Raw genomic sequence first — 12,401 nt, 5'->3', positions numbered from 1 at the left:
TTGCCGAACACCACAGGTGGCGTCACGAATCACTAATAAACTTTCACTACCATCAGCACACTGAAACAAGCCCTTTTACAATGGGCGCCCAGGGGCACGGGCCGGGTCGCAGCTGCCGTGACATATCCCATTGAAGCTCATCGAGCCCGATACCGAGTACCCCACAGCCCTGGGTGTGAGGGCGACCCATTGTCACATGTTATAGCATTTTCTCCTCACTGTAATCAAGACTAGCACAGAACCTGATTTTACACCAGCAGCTCTTATTTGTCACTCTTTTTTCCTTTATAGGAGCGCCAGTGCATTATACAATATATACAAACTCTCTAATATCAGCTATAAACAGTCAGCATGGTACTTTATAAATCTATGTCTTTTCAATGGATTTGCAGATTTGTATCAGTTATTGTAATGCTGGTGGGTGGGGAACCACTGCCCCATGGGCCGGGCTTATCCGGGAGAGGCATTACTATGTGACTACTTGGTGTTCAATAGAGCCTTTGGTGGTGAGGTAGTTGCCAGGTACCACTCTACAACAGTCCCTGGGGAATGCAGCAGCTAACGAAGGGTCAGAGCCACTGGTACGTGGTACAGTGGGGCAAGGCAGATAATGCGAGATCGGGTCAGGCATTACAGGATCAGAAAACTTAACCGATGTCAGGAGTGAAGAGGTCAGGCAGGAGGAGTAAACAGGCCAGGTCATTAACGGAAAGGTGAATACAGAAGGATGCATGCACATGGGCTAAAAGAGCAGGAACCATGTTCAAGTAAAGAGCGGTGGGTGGAGCTGCCTAAAATAGGACCTGTTGGCAAAAGAGAGGCCAGGGAAACAAAGGACACAGCAGGGTTAAATTCCTGCAGACACTAGCCATGTCCCTCTAAGGATAGATAGTTCCCACATGCAAAAGCAGCAACACAGTGGAGTACAGGAAGAAACAAGTTCAGTGGCATGACCTGCCATGAGGAGAAACCACACAGTGAATGAGGCGATCCTGAGGATATATGGTAAATGATGCCGTGACAGTTATCAAATTATCAGGCATAGTACCTCATTTACTATACCATCAACATTTGTACAGCATGCATTACACTTGCGGAGTATGTAATGTTAGAATCTTGATGTATCCAGATGCAGGCCAACTCAATTATGTTGGACTGCAAACTAAACACTAAGACCTCAGCAATTCATAGCAATTTTACCAGAAATCTTGAGAACTTTGTTTTGAAAAATTACCAAATTTTTAGTTTCACAAAGGTGTTTCAACTTTTGGCATTTTTCCCCTGCTCTGGCAAAACGAGTACAGCTTGGGGGACAGGGCACATTGGCAGTGTGATGCCAAAGCTCATCTAATTCATGATGAGCTGTGGATTTCCTTATGTCAGAAATCTTGCTAGAGAAATCTGTGGTGCTTGGTGGCACACCCCACTGGTCAGACATGCACCTCTGAATGAAACAGGAACGTCTGGCTGACATGCAGATGTTATGACGTGTGAGCCCTGCACCCATTCAGCGGTGGTGTCACTGTCTCTGTCTTCAGATGCATAAGCAATCAAGAGGAAGTAGGTGGCCATCCACAGCTCTAACTTCCTCATGATTATTTATACGTCCGAAGGTTTATATGACATAACAACCGCACATGAGCCCCGGGAACATGAGTGTCGACATTCCAGTGGCAGCTGGAGATGAGTATCAATGGTTTCATTTTCAGGGGGGGGAAATATTCAGATTAAGAAGGGGTTGTCATAGTAGTGGACAACAATTTTAAGCAAATCATGTCCATATAGTCATTTGACGCAATCGTGTCACTACATCATCCGTATATTAGCGCATCTGCTTTTAACAATGACATATGCAAAGAAACATGAAAATAATTCATTAATTTTAAATGGTTTGTCTGATCACAACAAGTTGCTTACCTAAACATAGGATAGGTCAACGTTATCAGATCAGTTGGTGCCCAACATCAGGCACGCCTAAAGATCATCTAATATTTGCTCTGGTGACCATCGGATGTAAATACTTTGAATACAGATGAAGTGTGCAGCTCCATTTAATGTGCAGTGGCCCCTGCTGGGTACTGCAGAAATTCTTTGTTTCCAAGTCCCTGGCATATGACCATTTGTAGACAACAAGCTATGCTAGAGAGCCCAGTAGCAGCCATTGCACATTCAATGGATCTGCGCAGTACAACTTCGTTGACAGTGTTTAAATCCGGGACCACTAGAGCAAATACCAACCAACTTTTAATGGTCCTAGGTGTTGGATCACCACTGACCTGATATCAAGGACCAATCCAATGACTAAATAATCAATGTGTTGTGACTGGACATCCATTTTAATAGTAGAATTTACAGTAATTCATTTCTATTCCTTCCTTCGTCAACTTACTAGTTGGCTTTGAAAGTGAAAAAAGATGAATATCAATATTTCGTTTAAGAAATACCACAGTAAAATGTTTACTTAAGAGAAATAGATTCTTGTATTCAGTCATTTTTGCTTTGATCCTAAGATGATAAGTGTGTCTGGATTGTGAGCTTAGAAAGAAATGTATCTTCATGACGTGTGTTACAAATGTGGAAATTGAGTGAATACATTGTGTAAAGAAAAATCAATAAAGCTCTGTGACAGAAAAAAAACTAAGGCAGATGCTTTAACGTACACATTTCATAGACTGACGGCTTAATCCAATAACAGTTCATTGTGATTTTAAATTAATGCAGAAAATGGGGAATAATCTTGGTAAATAAAATGTAAATATTGTAGACAGTATCTTAACTATGTCAATAAAATTATAAAAATTCCTAACTTGTGCACTGATCCCTACAAAAACAGGTTCAAACGTTGAAGGATTAGTCAACAAATTTTCAAAAACAGTTGCAAATGTTAAAAAATATAAGGAATTACACTCACCTCTTTTTTTGGCTGCGCATCCATCACTGATACACCTGGGGTCCTCTCATATTTTGTTTACAAATGTTCAGTTCATGACCACTGCAACCACTCAGGGACTGAATTATTGGCATTATTATTGGCATAACGACATTATCAGCACTATTGGCAATAATGCCACTGTTTAAAGTAGGGTTAGTCTGCAGGTTAACAGTGTTTGGAATCTGTACGGTATCCACACTTAAACCCCTGATACCGGGAAGAAATTATCTTTATTCCTCCCTGTAGCGTTCTGGTTTCAGTCATGGGGGCTTTTCCAGTACAGCTTCACTCACTCACTCGGCGTCGGGCGCCTGCGCACTCTCTCTCTCCTGGCGCGCAGGCTCCTGGGAAGAGTGACACTCTGGCCCTGCCCCCAACATGGCGGCGCCCATCGGATACGTATGCTCGGCATCTGGACAGGTAAGACACCTGTCTAATGATTGCGGTGATGCTGTCTTCTTTGCAGCGTTCTCTGTGTCCCAGGCCCCCTCGTTCCTCTGCCTTTTCCTGCGCTACCTCTGGTAGCTCTCCCCCTGCACCTTCTGCCATTCCTTGTCCTCCTTCCTTCCAGTGTCTTCCCTGTCCTGCTCCTTCCATCTACTTGTCTGGTCCTCGTACTGTCCCTGTTTGTCTGCCTTGCCTTCTGTTTGGTTTTACCTGTGCTTTCTCTTTATTGCAGTCTCCAGCCATTGCCACCCTCTGTGCTCCGGTCCTGCACTCTGCCATTCTCCGTGGTCTCTGGGTCCCCTGGTGCCTAACAGTTCGGATACGTCTGTGCCTCCTTTCCAGCCTATAGCCCCAGTCGTCCCTTTGGTTCCAGCTGTCGCGGCTCTATCCTCTGGAGGTCTGCCCCTAACACTCCCTGTATAGGGGGTGGCCTCACCTTGGCGCTCGCCCTTGGGGGCTCTGGAGCCGTGATCCAGAGGGTCCACTTCCGGGGTGCCCCTACGTCTCCTCCCTGCTACAGCAACCGTAACAGCTTAGACAGGCCACGGACCCCGCTGGAGCCACGGCTGCTCAAAAAGAGTTAGTTTTCCTTCGGGAGAATCGAACGTGCATTATGTCCTTTATGAAAACTATGGACTCACGCCTTTCCGCTCTCCAATCCTCTGACCCTGGTAATGCCGCCCAGTTGGCTGGCTTACAACAAAAATTGGCTCAGCAGCGTGACGCTCTGTCACATATTCTCAGCTACATGGCTTCGGTGGACGGTCGATTGCTTTCCTTGCAGGCGGCTGTCTCAGCTCCTCCTGCTGCGGTTTCTCACCCTCCCCCGCGGTTGGTCAAACCACCCCGGTATAACGGTGACGCCAAATTGTGCCGGGGTTTTCTAAATCATTGCCGCCTTCATTTTGAATTGCTGCCCCAGCAATATCCCACAGACTGAGCCAAAGTGGCCTTCATCATTTCCCATCTGGAGGGGGATGCTTTGGCTCCCCTCTGGGAGTGTGATGACCCTGCAGTTACCCAGTTGTCCATTTTTTGGACACTTTTCGTCGGGTATTTGATGAACCAGGTCATTTAGCCTCCACCACTGAGGCTCTGTTTAACCTCTGCCAAGGTTCTCTAACCGTGGGCCAGTGCACCATACAGTTTAGGACCTTGTTCTCTGACTTAGGTTGGAATAATGAGGCGTTGGTGGGCGCCTTTTGGCGAGGTCTCTCGAGCCGTATTAAGGATGAGCTTGCTGGGCGTGACACCCCTACAGCTCTGGAGGATTTGATTTCCCTAGCCACCAGGATAGATCTCCGGTTTCAGGAACGGGCCAGGGAGAGGAAGGTTTTTCGTCCATTGTCTTCTGTTCACAGACCCCCCAGTCCCCGACCCAGGGTTCTCCCTCCTGCCTCTATGCCTGAACCTATGCAGGTGGACCGCCTGAAGCTCTCTGACCAGCATCATAGGGAGAGAACCCTCCAGGGCCTTTGTTTCTACTGCGGCAGCGGTTCCCATTTGCTCCGAACTTGTTCTGATCGTCCGGAAAACTCCTCCGCCTATGCCAGGTAAGAGAGGCCTCCCTGGGTGTATGTGATACCTCTCAACCCTCACTTTGTCTGTCCTCTTGCATGTTGGTGGGAAGTGGGCTTCTCTAGTGGCCTATGTGGATTCGGGCGCCGCTGGAAATTTTATTAGGCTTGAGGAAGTTAACAAATTTTCTGTTCCCGTGAGGACCTTGGAAAATCCCCAGGTTCTTGCATCCGTAGATGGTCGACCCCTGCAAGAGACGGTTACTCTTGTCACCCAAGTGGTGGAGTTGCAAGTAGGGGCTCTGCACAAGGAGAAAATTACGTTTTATGTCTTAGCAGGTATCTCCCATCCTATTCTACTCGGTCTTCCTTGGCTGCGGCTCCACGAGCCCACCTTAGATTGGCATAACGGCAACGTCTTGTGCTGGGGGGAGTCTTGTCGGGCTCGGTGTCTGCTGTCGGTGTGTCCCGTGGGTACCCCCCGTTTTTCCCCTGTTCCCTCGGGATTGCCGTCGGCTTACAGTGCCTTTTTGGATGTCTTTGACAAGAGAGAGGCTGAGACTCTTAGTCCGCATCGTCCCTACGATTGCCCCTTTGAGTTCGTCCCAGGCACCACACCTCCTCGTGGAAGGATTTATCCTCTCTCCTCAGCAGAGACCCAAGCCATGTCAGAATACATTCAAGACAACCTGGCCAGAGGCTTCATTTGGAAGTCTTCATCCCCTGCAGGAGCAGGCTTCTTTTTCGTTAAGAAGAAGGATGGGTCGCTGCGTCTGTGCATCGACTATCGTGGCCTGAATCGCATCATGGTAAAGAACAAATACCCGCTGCCACTCATCTCGGAGCTCTTTGATCGCCTGAAGGGAGCAAGTGTGTTTACCAAGCTCGACCTACGAGGAGCCTACAATCTTTTTCGCATACGCTCTGGGGACGAGTGGAAGACTGCGTTCAACACGCGAGACGGGCACTACGAGTATTTGGTTATGCCGTTTGGTCTCTGCAACACACCTGCAGTGTTCCAGGAACTCGTTAATGATGTCTTTCGAGATCTCCTCTACTCCTGTGTCGTAGTTTACCTCGACGACATCTTAGTCTTCTCCCCCGATCTGGCTACACATCGCCGAGACGTTCGCCAAGTTCTCCAACATCTCAGAGAGAACCACCTTTTTGCTAAGTTGGAGAAGTGCCTCTTTGAGCAAACTTCATTGCCTTTTCTTTGTTACATCGTTTCGAGCTCGGGGTTAGAGATGGACCCGGAGAAAGTCTCAGCGGTTCTCAATTGGCCACATCCCCTCGGGGTAAAGGCAATTCAGCGATTTTTGGGTTTTGCCAATTATTAAGGGCAATTTATCCCCCACTTCTCTTCTTTGATGAAGCCGATTTCGGCTCTCGTTCGCAAAGGAGCTGATCCCAATCATTGGCCCTCTGATGCGGAGGCTGCCTTTGAAGCCCTGAAACAAGAATTTGCGAAGTCTCCTGTGCTCCATCGCCCGGATACCAGCAGGCCGTTCATTCTCGAGGTTGACGCATCCTCGGTAGGAGCAGGAGCAGTTGTTCTGCAAAAATCCCCCTCTGGCCGTGCTCTCACCTGCGGTTTCTTTTCTAAGACCTTCTCCGCTCCTGAACGTAACTATGCCATTGGAGATAGAGAACTCTTGGCCATAAAAATGGCTCTCGAAGAGTGGTGCCATTTTCTCGAGAGTGCCGTCCATCCGTTCATCATTTTCACGGATCACAAGAATTTGGCCTACATTCAGTCCGCTCAAAGGCTCAACCCACAGCAGGCCAGATGGTCATTGTTTTTGGAACAATTTGACTTCGAACTCCACTTCCGACCTGGGGATAAGAACATCAAGGCTGATGCCCTATCACGGTCATTCTTGTCAGTGGATAAGGAAGAGGGTCCAGCACATCTCATCAACCCTGCCAAAATCCTTACCATGGCCCCACTAAGCCTGGTGTCCCCACCTTCGGGTAGAACCTTTGTTTGGAGTGGAGATAGACTGAAGGTTCTACATTGGAACCACTCATCTAAGCTTTCTGGACATGCAGGAGTTAAAAAGACTCTCTCACTCATCTTCCGTCATTATTGGTGGCCTTCGCTTCACAGAGATGTCCAGGATTTCATCGCTTCTTGCCCTTCTTGTGCCCGGAACAAAGTCCCTCGACACCTTCCTGCTGGACTCTTACATCCGCTACCCGTAGAGACTAACAGCAAGCTAGTACCGATATACAAACAAAATTAAAACTAATCTACTTTATTAGAACCAATTAAAAAGGAAAAAATCCTGATAAAAAGTGCACATGACAAAAAACAAACAACATAAAGACTGTCCTGACGCCTGCAAAGACAGTAAAAAAATGACCCAGATGATCACCAAATAGGCACTTTACTTGAATAGAAACCCTAACAAGCGTCTCAGGGGCAAATCAATCAGTACCTATGAACCAGGCTTCCCCTTTAAGTGTGATCATTGCAGTCAGCAATCCCATTACTCTTTATCAATAATAGATGGGATACAGAGATTGTCCATGAGAAATCAAAAAGCTCAATTTAAGCATTTAAATGTTGCATCCTCCTCAAAGTGGAGGGTACTCATAACATAGACAATCAAGCAGCAATATAATGTCTTCAAAACAGTGACATCACTTAGCAAGCTGAGGCACCTCTTACAATGTAGTATATGGTACTTTCCCCTTTCGGGCAAACATCCAAATTATCAGCCCCCAGCTGGCTAGAATTTGCATACTGGCATAAACACAGGGAGGATCTCACCCAATCATATGGTAATGGATTCCTCCATCTCACATCTGCCGTCTCCCATGCGTTTCACTGTTGTCCAGATCATCAGGGAAGTTAGTGTGGTGTGAATAGATACCTTCACAACACAAGAATGCCATCCACAAGCTGCTCACTGGTTTATCTTTATATCACGCGCCACCACATATGCTTCCTTTTCTCACATATGTGGTGAGCTAATTGTTGCTGACAACTTCCTCTATGCCACGTCATGAAAACGCCCAATACACCCATCACACAGGCGCAGAGCTTGGTGGTAAGGAGTGCACCCGCAACGCAGGCACGGAACAGAGACACATTCCCGATCTCATCTCAGGTCACCTAATGCATGTCATAGGCATGCCCAGTACACCCATCACATATGCGCAGAGGTAGGCTGTGAAGGGTAAGCCTCCCACGCAGGCGCAGAGCGAAGTCACACACACAAACTCACGTTGGGCCACCTAATGTACCTACTGCGCAGGCGTCCACAACAAGCGGTGCCAGAAGAATGACTTATCGCGCAGGCACATATGAGACCGGCCAAGGAAAGACGGTCCCATACTGCGCAAGCGCAGTTCATGATGTCAGGCCGCCCTTCAACTCTGTTCATCACGCAGGTGCGATTTCACGCAGCGTGATCAATTTACCGGCCAAAGAAAGGACGATTCAATACTGCGGAGGCGCAGTTCATGATATCCGACCGCTCTTCGACTCACCACCTCTGTGCAACACGCCGGCGTTGGTTAGCGCAGCATGATCAATTTACCATGCATGCGTCAGATCAACTGGCCACTTGGGCTTTTATCAACACCGCCTTCTGTCTTTTTTGAGCAAGCACGATATACACAATATATCTACACGACTTAACTCTTAATATACCTAGCTCACACAATACATGTGGGAAGGCACCAGGCAAAAAGTGGTTACACGGCGCGATACACATAGTATAGCTGCAGGAATTAACCCTTGATGAAACGAGCTCACCCAATACATATGTAAAAAAAACATCGTCAGGCCAAAAAGACCTATCCAGAAGGGGATACAAGATTCTGCTCAGGCAAATATAACTTTTATGCGTATATGGATGAATAAACAAATACATTACCATAACACATATAACAAAAGAGCAATTAATGCCAGAAAATCTAATATTGGCGATAACAAAGTCAGTGTATATAGACGAGATTGATAGAATAAAAGTATCAGCACCAATTAAAAGGCATAATTAAATACCTCAAAAAGGAACATTTCATATCCCAAAATTCTGTCACATAATCATGATCATTCATATAAATTATGTCATAATTGAGATACACATCACAGACAAGGCCATATGCTGTTCCCAACATAGTAACGATAATCAAGCCTGATTTAATTCTCGGTGAAGGTTTCCATCATTTTTGACAAAAATAATAAATACCCAAAAAGTAAAAGAAAAAGGGAAATGCAGATCCACAGAGCGATCCCCCGAGAAACTCCACAACCCTTAAATCCCTATACAGGGATCTGGATTTACATGGAGTCCAGTTGAGAAAGATCCTAGAAAATGCACCCAGAGTGGGGTAAAAATAAATTCCCGGAGGAATCCAAAGAAGGGGAAAAAAAGAGGAAAAGAGTCTCATATATATGTGGTAAAAGATAGTTGATCATTTAAACCCGTAGGTTGAAGGGTTTTAAACAAAAAGATCCATTTGCATTCCCTTTGCAGGATAAGTCTGTCCCAATCACCACCACGAATAGGGGAGGGGACTTTGTCTATCCCCATAAACTTCATAATCTTATAATCACCCTGGTGAACTTGATTGATGTGGTTCGCTATCGCCGTATCCCTGTGGTTAATCACCTCTCCAACATGTTCATTGATCCATTTCCTAAATTCCCTCCTCGTTTTTCCCACATACTCAAGGCCACACACACAGGTTGCCTTATAGATCACACCTACAGTGCTGCAATTTTTAAATTGTCTAATCGTGTACATCATCCCTGTATTATTGCCTTTGAAGGATTTTCCTTGTGTTACTGACTGACAGGATTTGCAGTTCCCACATTTATAGCAACTAGAGTTGAGCGACTTTGGTCGGATCGGGTTTCAGTTTCATGAAACAAAATTTGTTTCAGATGAAACTGGTCCGACTAGGGCAAAAAAAAGTCAGAGTTTTGTCCGAAACCCGACCCCAATGCGTGTCAATGGGGAATAAAAGTCGGCATTGAGCAGATGAATGTCATCTGCTCAATGCCGACTTTTATTCCCCATTGACTCGCATTGGGGTAAGGTTTCGGACGAAACTCCGACTTTTTTGCCCTAGTCAGACCAGTTTCATCTAAAACAAATTTTGTTTCATGAAACCCGATCCGACCAAAGTCGCTCAACTCTAGTTGCTATAAATGTGGGAACTGCAAAGCCTGTCAGTCAGTAACACAACTCCTTCAAAGGCAATAATACAGGGATGATGTACACGATTAGACAATTTAAAAATTGCAGCAATTGTGAGGTCTTATTTTTTGTGGGACGAGTTGACGTTTTTATTAGTACAATTTTCGGGCACGTGACATTTTTTGATCGCTTTTTATTCCGATTTTTTTGGACGCAGAATGAACAAAAACCAGCATTTCAAGAATTTCTTTTGGGGGTGCGTTTACACCTTTCCGCGTGCGGTAAAATTGATAAGGCAGTTTCATTCTTCAGGTCAGTACGGTTACAGCGATACCTCATTTATGTCTTTTTTTTATGTTTTGGCGCTTTTATGCAATGAAAACAATTTTATATAAAAAATAATTATTTTTGCATCGCTTTATTCTGCAAGCAATAACTTTTTTATTTTTTCGCTGATGATGCTGTGTGTTGGCTCGTTTTTTACAGGACAAGATGTCGTTTTCAGCGGTACCATGGTTATTTATATGCGTCTTTTTGATCGCGCATTATTGCACTTTTTGTTTGGCGGTATGATGACAAAACTTTATTTTTTGCTTTATTTTTTATTTTTATTTTTTAAGGGGTTCGCTAAGGGGGTTAACTGATGGGACAGTTTTATAGAGCGGGTCGTTACGGACGCGGTGATACCAAATATGTGTACTTTTATTGTTTGTTTTTTTATTTCCAAAAAATGAATTTTTTAAATTTAATTTAAAATTTTAATTTTAACCCACAGGACCTGAAGCACGTGACTGCTGGGGGTGTGGCCTAAACTCCAGAGAGCTAGGAGCTGCAGGAAAACTCCTAGAATGGTAACTACGGAACAAAGTTACTAATTGGCATAAACAGGGACATAAACCAGATCAGGCCAGGGTCAAAGCACGAGATAGCACGACAATTACTAAAGGGCTATACAGAACGGATAGTCAAGACGTAGCCAAGAAGTCAGAAACCAGAGAAGCAGATATACAGTACAGAATCAACAGGCAAACGCACAACGGGAGACAGAACCGGATCAGAACCATATAAGCAAGCTATAAGACAACGAACAGGCACACAGGTGTCAAAACACTCGGCCAAAGGCAAAAGTATAAGTGACAGGGATTGGAGTTTCTCAGGGCTATAAAAAGCTCTCCCTGAACCAAAGAGAGAGGCCATAATAATTAACCCCAGGCGTGCAGGTCAAAGCCTGCACTGAGCTCAAGACATTAACCCCTGACATGCAGGTCAAAAACCTGCACTGGGATCATGACACAAAGGCAACTCCTGTGGACAGTGTCCTCCAGTTTAACACATAGATTTTAAATTGGATTCAGGTCTTGGCTGTGGCTGGTGTCATGCTTCTGGATTCAAACTCTTGATTCTGTGATCGGCATCTCTTTCCACTGAGCCACAACTGACACATCTTTTCTTTAAGTCTGTCCTATCACCTTTTGATGCCGCTTTAAATACCTCCTCCTACTGGTGTTTCTTGATGGTGATAGACTTGAATGTTGAATTAATTCACTGTGCTGTAGTTTGAGTTGGTTGCAGTTGCTTTGTGTGTGATTTTTTTTTTTTTCTCCTTAGGGAACTGCTACTCTAGCGATCCTATGAGCGGCTAAGGACATTTTCAGGGTATGAAGAAAAATTGGAAAAATAGTCCAGATTAAAATGACATGCCACAGAGATGGTGCGGTAACTCAGCAACGCGTTTCGAACACACACTATGTTCTTTGTCAGAGCTGCATACAGAATAACAATGAGACAATTTATACAAACGTAATCAAATAACCACTCCCCCCAACAAGTCGTGTGATTAAGAACAATAGACCAAAATAAATAAAAAGAATGAAAATTCATTCATAAGCAAGGTATTAATGACCACATTATTTTAATTTTGTTATTTTTATTTTTACCTCAAAATGATTTTAGCTTATTTCCCAATAGATTTTGTGGTACAGTAAAGGGTGTTTTACTGGATGGGAGATACATTTCTCCCAGCAGATTAATGTTTGGCTGGGTTTTTCCCTAAAGACAGGACCTGCGATGATGTCATGGTCACGTGATCAACCCATGTGATGTCTACCTCACTTGTGTTGTGAGAGGGGTTATGGGCTATGTAATGGAGGTTGGTGTTTGGCACATGGTGAGTGTGTGTCCAGAAGTTAGGCAGTGAGGCTTAGCATGTCCCACGTGTCTCCTGCTTTGTGACTGCACCGCCCCATGTCAGAAGGTAATCAACTTAGTTTCCACTCGCTATTATGATGTGCCCGCATACCATGCTCTAAATGAGAGTCCCTGTCTTATTATTTAGATTTATACTACTGC

General features: G+C 45.1%; 1 long non-coding RNA gene across 1 annotated transcript in view; it reads left to right on the top strand.

Annotated features, from left to right (window-relative positions):
- Positions 1–11,947, top strand: part of LOC141063607 (uncharacterized) — a 123,254-nt gene extending 111,307 nt beyond the window's left edge. Inside the window, exons 2-3 of the long non-coding RNA XR_012224907.1 lie at positions 10,828–10,903; positions 11,661–11,947. This is a non-coding gene — a long non-coding RNA (uncharacterized lncRNA). The remainder of the gene's footprint in view (positions 1–10,827; positions 10,904–11,660) is intronic.
- Positions 11,948–12,401: the final 454 nt, after the last annotated feature.

This window comes from Dendrobates tinctorius, unplaced genomic scaffold (assembly GCF_039654945.1).
Source record: "Dendrobates tinctorius isolate UK_male_01 unplaced genomic scaffold, ASM3965494v1 ptg000250l, whole genome shotgun sequence".
In the NCBI taxonomy this organism is placed as follows: Eukaryota; Metazoa; Chordata; class Amphibia; order Anura; family Dendrobatidae; genus Dendrobates; species Dendrobates tinctorius.
The sequence above is the reverse complement of the archived record's forward strand: the minus strand, read 5'-3'. Positions and strand labels throughout refer to the sequence as shown.